This window comes from Salvelinus fontinalis, chromosome 7, assembly GCF_029448725.1.
Source record: "Salvelinus fontinalis isolate EN_2023a chromosome 7, ASM2944872v1, whole genome shotgun sequence".
NCBI classification, from domain to species: domain Eukaryota; kingdom Metazoa; phylum Chordata; class Actinopteri; order Salmoniformes; family Salmonidae; genus Salvelinus; species Salvelinus fontinalis.
The window spans coordinates 55,520,977-55,529,937 of NC_074671.1; the positions used below are offsets into that span (position 1 = coordinate 55,520,977).

General features: G+C 42.9%; 1 protein-coding gene across 1 annotated transcript in view; it reads left to right on the forward strand.

Moving 5' to 3' along the window:
* Nucleotides 1-5,082: 5,082 nt before the first annotated feature.
* LOC129859778 (serine/threonine-protein phosphatase 2A regulatory subunit B'' subunit alpha-like) overlaps nt 5,083-8,961 on the forward strand; it is a 59,881-nt gene continuing 56,002 nt past the window's right edge. The window contains exon 1 of the mRNA XM_055929884.1: nt 5,083-5,320. The gene's annotated coding sequence lies outside the window, so the exon portion shown is untranslated. The remainder of the gene's footprint in view (nt 5,321-8,961) is intronic.

Sequence of the window (8,961 nt, forward strand, 5' to 3'; positions counted from 1 at the left end):
TTTTAACAAGGCACACCTGTTAATTTAAATTTATTCCAGGTGACTACCTCATGAAGCTGGTTGAGAGAATGCCAAGAGCGTGCAAAGCTGTAATCAAGGCAAAGGATGGCTACTTTGAAGAATCTCAAATATTAAATATATTATGATTTGTTTAACACTTTTTGTGTTACTACATGTTTCCATATGTGTTATTTCATAGTTTTGATGTATTCACTATTATTCTACAATGTAGAAAATTGTGAAAAAATGAAGAAAACACCTGGAATGAATAGCTGTGTCCAAACTTTTGACTGGTACTGTATGTTTCTTGAAATATACAAAAAATAATTATAAACGCAACAATTTCAACAATTTTACTGAGTTACAGTTCATATAAAGAAATCAGTCAATTTAAATAAATGAATTAGGCCCTAATCTCTTAATTTCACATTAGTGGGCAGGGGTGCAGCCATGGGTGGGCCTGGGAGGGCATAGGCCCACCCACTTGGGAGACAGGCCCAGCCAATCAAAATTAGTTTTTCCCCACAAAAGGGCTTTATTACAGACAGAAATGGTCTCAGACGATCCCGCATGTGAAGAAGCCGGATGTGGAGGTCCTGGGCTGGCGTGGTTACATGTGGTCTGCTGTAGTGAGGCCGGTTGGACGTACTGTCAAATTCTCTAAAATGACGTGTGAGGTGACTTATCGTAGAGAAATGAACATTAAATTATCTGGCAATAGCTCTGGTGGACAGTCCTGCAGTCAGCATGCCAATTGCATGCTCCCTCAAAACGTGACATATCTGTGGCATTGTATTGTCTGACAAAACTGCACATCATGTGTATTCCCTTTTATTGTTCCCAGCTTATTGGTACGCCTCACCTGTCAGGGGGATGGATTATCTTGGCAAAGGAGAAATACTCACTGACAGGGAAGTAATCAAATTTGAGCGAAATAAGCTTTTTGTGCATATGGAACATTTCTGGGATCTTTTATTTCAGCTCATGAAACATGGGACCAATGCTTTACATGTTGTGTTTATATTTTTGTTCAGTATATTTTGCAAAAACAATTTACTGCATAAAAAGTGGTTGTTTACTATGTTATTTGATTAAGAAAAATATTTAATTTGATGTGGATGTTTTGTGTCTTTGCCCATAATTTTGCACCTTTTGATGTAAATGTTAGTTTTTTCTGGATGCCATTAGAATGACAATCACGGAGAAAGGGACAGGGACAGAGACAGAGACAGAGACAGAGACAGGGACAGGGACAGGGACAGAGACAGGGTGAGGACACGGACAGAGACAGAGACAGAGACAGAGCAACAACTCTTACAATTCCAACTATTAAAACCTATAAGATAATGTTCTTAATTATACAACTACCTTTTTTGTCAAAGCAGAGATGCTGAAATATTTTTTTCTCCCCAAGCTACAGATGTCTATATTGGTCCGCTAATACTATTAAAGGCCCAGTTTCACTACTTTTGTAAAAATATATATATATATATAAAAAGTGTATATTTTTTAATTAATATTTTATTGAAATTCTGATTTTTCAGAGGCTCAGCACCCCTACTACCCGTGGCTATGCACCCCCCCCCCCCCCCCTCTCCCTGTACCCCTGCTGTTAAGCGCCCCACAAACCAAAGCCCACAGGTAGGCTGTTAAACCTAGTTTCAAACCCTATCTCTCTCCCCCTCTCCCTCATTCTCCTCCCCTCCCCCCCAGCTGTTGTCATTGTGAGAGGCAGCTGTTGTTGGGGTTAAGGAAGCAGACATATCCTCAGTTCAATTTAACTCAACTTTATTGGTATAAATGTTCAGGTACAGCAATGTTACCTAAGTCAGTCAATGATAAGCAGTGAACTAATGTAACTAAATCACAAATGAACTAACAAACAAATGAATTAACTGACCAAAACACAGAGAGGACTGACAAATGGGCAAGAGAATAAAAAGGGGAGAGAGAGAGCGAGAGAGAGATCGATAGATAGATATATACAGTTGAAGTCAGAAGTTGACATACTTAGGTTGGTGTCATTAAAACTCATTTTTCAACCACTCCACAAATTTCTTGTTAACAAACTAATGTTTTGGCAAGTCGGTTAGGCCATCTACTTAGTGCATGTGTAACGGTTCTCCTCTTCCTCTTCATCCGAAGAGGAGGAGCATGGATTGAACCAAGACGCAGCGTGATACTTAGACATGATATTTATTTAGACACGACAAAACAACTAAGACAAAAAACGAACTATACTTGATTAACTACAAAACAACAAACAACGTAGACGCACCTGAACATAAGAATGTACGATTAACGAAGAACAAGTACTGACTACAAACAAAACGAACTCACGATACAGTCCCGTATGGTGCAACAAACACTGACACAGGAAACAACCACCCACAACAAACAGTGTGAAAACACCTACCTTAATATCACTCTCAATCAGAGGAAATGAAAAACACCTGCCTCTAATTGAGAGCCATATTAGGTCACCCTAAACAAACATAGAAACAGAAAACATAGACTGCCCACCCAAACTCACGTCCTGACCAACTAACACATACAAAAACTAACAGAAATAGGTCAGGAACGTGACAGCATGACACAAGTAATTTTTCCAACAATTGTTAAGACAGATTACTTCACTTATAATTCACTGTATTAAAGTTCCAGTGGGTCAGAAGTTTACATACACTAAGTTGACTGCCTTTAAACAGCTTGGAAAATTCCAGAAAATGATGTCATGGCTTTAGAATAGGCTGATAGGCTAATTGACATCATTTGAGTCATTTGGAGGTGTACCTGTGGATGTATTTCAAGGCCTACCTTCAAACTCAGTGCCTCTTTGCTTGACATCATGGGAAAATCAAAAGAAATCAGCCAAGACCTCAGAAAAAAAATTGTAGACCTCCACAAGTCTGGTTCATCCTTGGGAACAATTTCCAAACGCCTGAAAGTACCACATTCATCTGTACAAACAATTGTACGCAAGTATAAACACCATGGGACCACGCAGCCGTCATACCGCTCAGGAAGGAGACGCGTTCTGTCTCCTAGAGCTGAACGTACCCTTGGTGCGAAAAGTGGAAATCAATCCCAGAACAACAGCAAAGGACCTTGTGAAGATTTGTGAAGGTTGATCCTTGGGAGCAATCATCAGTCAGGAAGTTAAAGCTTGGTCACAAATGGGTCTTCCAAATGGACAATGACCCCAAGCATACTTCCGAAGTTGTGGCAAAATGGCTTAAGGACAACAAAGTCAAGGTATTGGAGTGGCCATCACAAAGTTCTGACCTCAACCCTATAGAAAATCTGTGGGCAGAACTGAAAAAGTGTGTGCGAGCAAGGAGTCCTACAAACCTGACTCAGTTACACCAGCTCTGTCAGGAGGTTTGGGCCAAAATTCACCCAACTTATTGTGGGAAGCTTGTGGAAGGCTACCTGAAACGTTTAACCCAAGTTAAAATGTTTAAAGGCAATGCTACCAAATACTAATTGAGTGAATGTTAATTTCTGACCCAATGGGAATGTGATCAAAGAAATAAAAGCTGAAATAATTCACTCTCTACTATTATTCTGACATTTCACATTCTTAAAATAAAGTTGTGATCCTAACTGACCCATGACAGGGAATTTGTACTAGGATTAAATGTCAGGAATTGTGAAAAACTAAGTATAAATGTATTTGGCTAAGGTGTATGTAAACTTCTGACTTCAACTGTAGATAGATAGATAGATAGAGGGAGGGAGCGTGAGAAAAAGGATGGAGAGAGAGAGATGTGTGTGTGTGTGACCTGGATGTCCTTGCCCATCTGCATGTTTGTGTGAGTGATGCTGTATTTCTGGCATCTGTTGCTTTCAGCAGGAGCTTAACACACACACACACACACACACACACACACACACACACACACACACACACACACACACACACACACACACACACACACACACACACACACACACACACACACACACACACACATACATAGGGGTCGTGGGTAAAGGGGTGAGGACAGGAAGGCAGTGAATGTACTATATAACGCTGACAGACCAGTCTGTGTGTGTTTTTGTTGAAGACGACCAGGGACCCTTGTTGTGCAGAGCGTTCCTGGTTTGAGACCAGGTCCAGACAGGGGATCTACTCTCTTATATACGCTAGTTATTACCGCGGGGAGCTAACACAAGTCATCAGGTGTCAGGCAAGGTTATCACGCAACCATCGCTCACTGAACCACCTCTGTTACTTGTGTTGAAATCTCCTCTACTCTTCTGAAGTCAGACTGGCTTCCCCAATTCAGGCTCAAAGTTTATTTTTACTGCAGCGTGGGAAGACCATGTTACTGTCCACACACACACACGCATTAACATCACACACACACACACACTGACATACACACACCCTTTATGTGATGTGATGCGCCTTGTGACCACTGATGTGGTTATAGGAGCCACATTCCAGAAGGGATTTGGAGAAGTATCTAAGGTGTGTGTGTGTGTGAGTGTGTGTGTATTAGATGTGTGCGTGTGTATCCGAGATGTGTGTTGAGATATAGTTGTTGTCTCATATACGAATATAACTTTGAGGTCCCTGGTTTCTATAGTAACAGAGGTGTATACCTCACTGGTTCCCATAGCAACAGACATTGTGAGCCTGTCAGGTGTTAAAAGTGTTAACTTCAGGTGGATAATAAGATTCAAATATAGGTTTGAGGTGATAAGGAGATTTAAATAGAAAGAGAATGCTGCTGTACGATAGCTCATGTATAGCCCCACCCACACACAGTTCAATAATACAACAACACAACACAAAAGCACATCACACACTGCCTAGAAGTAAACATTAACACACCCATTTTTTTTTTAGGCTGGCCTACTGCGAGAAGCATAGAGCCTGCCCTAATATCTGAGTTGTGATTTATTGATAGTCACTGACAGCTCAATCTGTATATTAAATGGTTTAATGTGTGTATGCGTGCGTGCGTGTCACTCCATACAAATTCCCGCCACCGTTTGCTCACGGGAACCCCCGCACGCTGCTCATTCTCTCCAGGAGCTGTCACCCTCTCTCCCCCTCACTGACACACAATACCACACACACACACACACACACACACCGAGCAGCTCGAGCCCCAGTGGAGACGCTGCTGACGCTCAGCTCGCTCCACCGACAACACCAAGTCACGTTCTGTTCTTCTCTGGCGGAACCGGAGAGCGAAAGTCTTTTAGGATTATATCTATCGCGTATGATATGTGGAGCTGAACGACCGGTCGTGAAGGAGGACGCGAGGGGAGATATAAAAAAAGAGCGAAAGGGAGAAAAGAAAAGGTAGGATACGGTGTGCGTTATATCTGATTTGCGATCTTTTCGGTACGAGCTGAATTTTACTGATCGAAATGTGTGAGAACCGCGAGAGGCTATTCAAATGTGTGTTTGTGTGTGTTTTGCAAGTTTTTGTTGATAGTTGAGTCGAGTCGCTGTGTTGGTTGTAGGCTAGGCTACTTCCATTGGCTGTAAAGGCTACTCATGAAAAGCCACTGGAGTTGGTGTGTGGGTGTGAGTGTACTCTGATAGTGCTGGATCATTGGTTTGCGTTGGGATGGGCGGGGGATAACCTCTACTAAACTAAAACGTTTTGAAACGGATTTCTACCTGAACTTGTCCAATAATGACAGACATGTTCGTTTCTGTTCTAATCTGCATGACAGTAGACTATATCTCGTTCTCTACTGAACGTAGCAAAGTGCCCATTTGTTGACCCTGAATATACAGGCAGAAGTTGAATATCCTGAATATCCAGGCAGAAGTTGAATATCCTGAATATACAGGCAGAAGTTGAATATCCTGAATATCCAGGCAGAAGTTGAATATCCTGAATATACAGGCAGAAGTTGAATATCCTGAATATACAGGCAGAAGTTGAATACCCTGAATATCCAGGCAGAAGTTGAATATCCTGAATATCCAGGCAGAAGTTGAATATCCTGAATATACAGGCAGAAGTTGAATATCCTGAATATACAGGCAGAAGTTGAATATCCTGAATATACAGGCAGAAGTTGAACATCCTGAATATATAGGCAGAAGTTGAATATCCTGAATATCCAGGCAGAAGTTGAATATCCTGAATATACAGGCAGAAGTTGAATATCCTGAATATACAGGCAGAAGTTGAATATCCTGAATATCCAGGCAGAAATTGAATATCCTGAATATCCAGGCAGAAGTTGAATATCTGAGCTGGTGCTTGTATTTTGCCATGTTAGACTATTTTATAACACAGTTGGTAGGACACCTAGCCACCTACATAAGGATTCCATAACACCTTGATAACCATACATAAGCACGAGTTTGTTGACATTGACACTGCTTATGAATGTGTTATGGGTTATACATGTGTTATGTATTTGTGGGTAGCCTTCAAATAATGTGCGACAGACAGAGAATATTCCTCCCATCTTCCCCTAGAGGCCCTTTCTCAACACAGACCTGGGGGGTTCATCCCGCGCTCGTAATCAGGGATTCAGACCTTGGACACCAGGTGAGTGGACTCCCAAGTGTCCGCCCTGAGATTGGAAGGTTGGGGGTTCGATTCCCTGTCGAGTCATACCAAAGACTCTAAAAATGGGACCCAATGCCTCTTTGCTTGGCAGTCAGGATGAACCAAGGAGATGGATTGGGGGTTGAACTAGTCTCGCATGGCCAGCCTTCCCAAACCCTGTCTAGTTAGAAGCCTGTTTCTGAGATTTAGGGGTAAACAAGCGATAAAGTGGCGTCCTGTCCAGGGGGTGTAGATGAAGCTGCCTACAGAATAGGAGATAGGCTCCTGCTGTTCCGGCTCGGACAAGGCTTCCTACTTAGACAGAATGTACCAGATAGAAATGTAATGAATAGATCTGACATCATGCCTTATGTAATGGAGGTGCTGCTCTGTCACCCTGGGATATATCCTGTTAGTTCCTGGGGGGCGGAGTCAGTCACAGGGTCTCCCCTCTGGAATTCTCCCAGAATACACCTTGAACACACACACACACACGCACACGCATACACTCCCATAATGCTAATTTTGTGCTATCTAGATTTTGCTGTATAGTTCGGTGAATGGACATGGCTTTGGGGTGTTTGTGTGTGTGTGTGTGTGTGTGTGTGTGTGTGTGTGTGTGTGTGTGTGTGTGTGTGTGTGTGTGTGTGTGTGTGTGTGTGTGTGTGTGTGTGTGAAGCAGAGATCTGGTAAAGCCGTAACTCGACCCTGGCTGGACAGACTGACGCTTGGACAGCCACAGAGACCACTCTGGCAGGGCTGTGGTGTGTGTGCAAGTCAAACACACACACACACACACACACAGTCAGGAAGACCACAGCGGCAGGGGAGGAGACTGGGGATGTATTGCTGTGGGGGAATGGCTATTCAGATCATCTGAAATAAAAATCCTGTTATATACCAGTACTATAAGAGTTATGATGTGATGTAACATTCAGACTATATTGTCCACCCTTATCCCATTATGGTCTTATGGTGTATTAGAGAGTGTGTTCTGTTGGTGAGAGTGTGTGCTGTTGGTGAGAGAGTGTGTGCTGTTGGTGAGAGAGTGTGTTCTGTTGGTGAGAGAGTGTGTTCTGTTGGTGAGAGAGTGTGTTCTGTTGGTGAGAGAGTGTGTTCTGTTGGTAAGAGAGTGTGTTCTGTTGGTAAGAGAGTGTGTTCTGTTGGTGAGAGAGTGTGTTCTGTTGGTGAGAGAGTGTGTTCTGTTGGTGAGAGAGTGTGTTCTGTTGGTGAGAGAGTGTGTTCTGTTGGTGAGAGAGTGTGTTCTGTTGGTGAGAGAGTATCTGTGTGTATCTGTGTGTATCTGTGTGTATCTGTGTGTATCTGTGTGTGTCTATGTGTGTCTGTGTGTGTCTATGTGTGTCTGTGTGTGGCTGTGTGTATCTGTGTGTGCCTATGTGTGTCTATGTGTATCTGTGTGTGTCTATGTGTGTATCTATGTGTGTCTATGTGTATCTGTGTGTGGCTCTGTGTGGCTGTGTGTGTCTATGTGTATCTGTGTGTATCTGTGTGTGTCTATGTGTGTCTGTGTGTGTCTATGTGTGTCTGTGTGTATCTGTGTGTGTCTATGTGTGTATCTGTGTGTATCTGTGTGTATCTGTGTGTGTCTATGTGTGTCTGTGTGTGTCTATGTGTATCTGTGTGTATCTGTGTGTATCTGTGTGTGTCTATGTGTGTCTGTGTGTGGCTGTGTGTATCTGTGTGTGCCTATGTGTGTCTATGTGTATCTGTGTGTGTCTATGTGTGTGTCTATGTGTGTCTGTGTGTGTCTATGTGTGTCTGTGTGTGGCTGTGTGTGGCTGTGTGTGTCTATGTGTGTGTCTATGTGTGTGTCTATGTGTGTCTATGTGTGTCTGTGTGTGTCTATGTGTGTCTGTGTGTGTCTATGTGTGTCTATGTGTGTCTGTGTGTGGCTGTGTGTATCTATGTGTGTCTATGTGTGTCTGTGTGTGGCTGTGTGTGTCTATGTGTGGCTGTGTGTATCTATGTGTGTCTATGTGTGTCTGTGTGTGTCTGTGTGTGTCTGTGTGTGTCTATGTGTGTCTGTGTGTGTCTGTGTGTGTCTATGTGTGTCTGTGTGTGGCTGTGTGTGTCTATGTGTGTCTATGTGTGTCTGTGTGTGGCTGTGTGTATCTATGTGTGTCTATGTGTGTCTGTGTGTGGCTGTGTGTGTCTATGTGTGGCTGTGTGTATCTATGTGTGTCTATGTGTGTCTATGTGTGTGTCTATGTGTGTCTATGTGTGTCTATGTGTGGCTGTGTGTGTCTGTGTGTGTCTATGTGTGTCTCTGTGTGGCTGTGTGTGTCTATGTGTGTCTATGTGTGTCTGTGTGTGGCTGTGTGTATCTATGTGTGTCTATGTGTGTCTGTGTGTGTCTATGTGTGTCTGTGTGTATCTGTGTGTGTCTATGTGTGTATCTGTGTGTATC